The sequence below is a fragment of the Setaria italica genome, chromosome V (genome assembly GCF_000263155.2).
Source record: "Setaria italica strain Yugu1 chromosome V, Setaria_italica_v2.0, whole genome shotgun sequence".
NCBI lineage: Eukaryota > Viridiplantae > Streptophyta > Magnoliopsida > Poales > Poaceae > Setaria > Setaria italica.
Window position 1 is genome coordinate 26452465 of NC_028454.1, and position 4404 is coordinate 26456868.

Sequence of the window (4404 nt, forward strand, 5' to 3'; positions counted from 1 at the left end):
TATATATATATATATATATATATATATATATATATATATATATATATATATATATATATATATATATATATATATATGAGCCCAACACCCACATAAAGCTATCAAGTGCTTCCTGAGCTGTATATTTTCATCACTTTGCAGATGATATGCCATAGAATAGTATGAAAATGTCAGCTACTAAAATACTATGTTTATATTAGCATATTTGTGCATACTTCATATATATTGCGACACTTTAGATACGTGTAAGTGACAAGGAAGAGTTAATTGTGTTCCAATATTTTATATTATCACAGGAATGATGTACATAATAGATTCAAAGTTTATATAACTACATGCATTTGCTGAAGAAAAAAAATGCAAGGATCATATATAGAGTTATTGCAAGAAAAATAAAGAAATCGTGATACCAGAAGTTAATGCGGCCCAAGACAACTTGACAATCTCATGACATTTATTTTGTAAGACTAGTATGTATGGGAAATGAGAGCTCGGCTACTCATTCAATTTTTAAAATAATTTGGTGACCGTACTATTTGAAAAAGTAAACAAAACTGTGCATATGCCACTTTTGAATTAAAATACATTAATAGAATTTTTTTAGTTTGTATGCCAATGTATGTATTATATGAAAATTTCATCCGTTGAGTGTTTGCTATCACTTGTCAAGAATATTGATACTAACATTTCACTCCTTATGATGAGTATCGTGTGGAAAAAGGAGCTCTAAACACAGCGATCTATTATCCTCTAATCCTCAAGCATGCCAAGGACACTAAGTGATGAATTGAGTCCTACTACATTTCACATTTTTCATTCCATGCTAGCAAGATGCTTAAAGCTAGCTCGTTGCAAAATTGAGCGGTCACTTTTTTCTTTATCATGAGCCCGTGGTCCGCACCTGCATTGATGATAGCAAACCAAAGGAGATGTACCAGCGGTCACATTCCATTAGGATGTCGATTGGATTAATGGTGATGATGACCAGCTGGTTGATTGCTGGATGTGAAGGAGACAAGTAGTTGCCTCCTATTAAAAGTGATTGACTTTGTGTATCCATGCACCAATCATACCGTGGGTTCTTTGTGTGTTTTATCACATTAAACACGTAAAAAGTATGGGCCCCAAAAAGTATATAAGTCGAGAAATTTTACAATCATCTATTTATAGAATTGATTTCTGCATATATAAAGTGATCATTTACACTAAATATCTGGAATTTTGCGAATTTAATTTGGATCATGAATCATTTGAATTATGATCACCTTTTGGACTGGCAAGGATTGAGAAGTAAATTAATTAGTACATGGGTGTTATAGACAACATTGCATGCATGCAACAGGCATGTGATCATTGCCCAGTACTTTCAAAAAAACAGAGAATCATCATCTGCATCAAACAATCAGTCAATTCCTAACCTTATACATGGTTATTATTACTACCCCAGTTACAGTGTGGTGGTTTGTAACTTACTCTGTGGTAGTAATTAGGGGGGGATCATGCACTAGAAGCAGAATCGTGTGGAATGGCCAAAAGATCACGAACTTTTTTTTATTTTTAACCCTTTTTTTGTTTATTTTTAAAAATAACCTCACCCGGGTTTTATTTGCGCGGTGTGACCCTTTTGGCCGCGCCAGACCGCCTGGCGCGGCAGGAACACGCTGCCGCGCCGCATGCACTGGCGCGGCGGCCCCTGCCACGCTGGCGCGGCGAGTCGCGGCGCCAGGTGGGCGCTGACGTGGGTGGGCGTTCGCCGCGCCAGCCCGCCTGGCGCGGCAGGGCCAGCACTAAATCCACGCGCTGGCTCCCTTCCTCCTCCCTCCCTCCTTTCTTCCTCCTCCAGACACACCACACAGCAGCACCTTGCAGCGCCGGCCCCCACCGCCCCACCCCCAAATCCACCCAAAATCCGACGATTTGGGTGGGGAAAAGTAGTGAAAATCAATCCCTGCTTCGTGTGGAAGGTATTCCCCTACTTTTTCTCGTGTTTTACCGTTGCATTTGGTAGATCGGAGGATGTTTAGATGACTTAGGGTTAGGTTAGTGATTTGAATTTTGAATGAAATGCAATGGTGTTTTGTGTTAGATGATACGTAGTTCATACGCAATTAAGTCTCTGCCCGCGATATTGATGTGTAGAACTTGTTGAATGCTTCGATTTAGGTATATATTCATCCAATTGTGTGGTTTACATGACATGTATTTTTTTTATATCTTCAATTAATTAGTCTCATTTTTGTTTCAGTGTTTGTATTTTGTAGATCGAGTGTTTACATTTTATCAAAATGATGTATATAGCTCGTATGGATTACGTGTGTAAAGTTTATTTGTGTATTAAATTTGTTGCACTTGATTTCCAGGTGAGATGGCGTCGTTTGGTTGTGAATACAAACGGCGTAGGTGGTATGTGCGTTATGTGGGCGAGTCCAATGGTGCTGGTCCCGTACCTCCTGCCCTTCCGGTACCTCTTTGTAGATGTGGCGCGCAAGCAGAGGTGAAACAATCAAGGCATCCAAAGACAGCCGGAAGAGCCTTCTATGTATGCAAATGGACTTTTGATCCACTGCCTGCCGCACCTTGTGATTTCTTTCAGTGGATCGATGGACCCGACAAATATGATCCTAGGATCCGCCTATTCCCATATCATAGCACAGAGCTTAAACCATACCATCAATTTAGGAGTTGGGTTCCTCCTCCACCAAACCCACCTAGGATGACCGAGGAGGAGAAGCAGGAGGCTGCTTGTAGGCGTGTGAGGGATCCTCCCATGTGCAAGTGTGGTGTTCCTGCTAAGCTTATGCGTCCTAACTTAGGGGATCCACCTAAGTTTACTCCATTCTTTCGATGCTCCCTAAAGACTCATGTAAGTATATTACGAGAATATTAGTATGTCGTTTAGCTAGCAGTTATAATTTTGCAGTATATTGTTCATACTTTTACTTGATGTTATTGCTTGGAAGTTGGAGCAGCGTTTTGTAGTTACTTTACGTATGAGTAGTTCATGTCATGGGTTTTTTGCAGGATGGGTGACCGTTGTGTGATTTCAATGAGTATATATACGGCCTAATGGCAATGTGGCCAACAGAGGAGGAAGTGCGGGATTTCGAAAGTGAAAAGGCACCGTGGCCATGTGTGTCCTCTCCTAGTGATAGATGCAAGTGTGGTATATTGGCAACAGAAGGTGTGGTGCCTTCTGAACTTGGATATGGTTCGTTCTGTGGAAATGCACATGGCGATTACTGGGTTAGTAACTACTTGTCTCTTATGTTTTATGAAGGTTGTAACTTGTTTCAAATTTGTAAGAATATTGAATTGTTGTTGCAGGAGGGTAGGACATGTGATTGGGAAGATTTTTGTGGTCGATATGATTTGTTATTAAAGTTGGGAAATACATCGGAACCATGGAAGTCAAGGAAACAACAAGAAATTAAAGAAAAGATTAGGAAAAAGTATGATGTGCCTATTCCTGACGACGACTTGCTTTGGGGGAAAATATATCAAGATATGGTGCATGAGACTGGAGTGGAACCTAAAGGACTTTATGCAAGGGAAACTATTATTAAGTATTGGAGGCAAAATAGATCCAAGTATCCACGACCTCTAACTGAAAATGAGAAGAGAGAAAATAGGAGGAAGTTGCAGGAGGAGAGGGAATTGGAGAAACAAAGGTTAAGGGAGGAAAGAGATCGCTTAGGTTATGTGGTTGATCCGAATGTGAAATACCCTGAGGGTTCATGGGAAGAATATTTGCAGCAAGTTAGGGCAAGAAAGAGAAGGATTGAAATGGAAGAGTTACAACAAAAGGCGGAAGAGGCACAGATGGAGACGATGAAGGCTCTTGTTGCCGATTTACCTGTTGCTAAGGTTAATGTCGATAAGAAAGGCAAGGGAGTTGTTGTTGCCGGAGATGATGATGATGATGACGACGAGTTACTTTATGAAGGTGACTCGGACTAGATGAACGTGTTGATGTAGCTGGATCATGTTTCTCTGTAGCTGTGAAAACTATGTTTATGTTTATTCTGGGAACTACAATTAGTTGTCAAAAACTATTTTCATTTCCAAGAGAACTATGTCCAAACGCATCAAAGTTTCCTCTCCGAGCTAGTAGTCAGCGCTAGAGTGTGAAAGAAATAGTAGTAGCTTCGATGGGATCGATGATTTGGATGGAGGACGAGGAGGAGTGGGCGGTGGAGGAGGAGGAAGGCATAGCGCTGGTAGAGCGGGTGATGGGGCGGCGGGCGGCGGGACGCTTCGTATTCTCGTACGAAGGAAGCACCATCGAGTAGATTTGCGGTCAAGTTGCAGAAAGGAAGAGCAGAGGGCAGTGGCCCGGTTCTGTAGGCGTGACGTGACTGCACGAGAATGGCGTGCATGCGTTGTGCGCGAGAGTGTGAAAGAAAT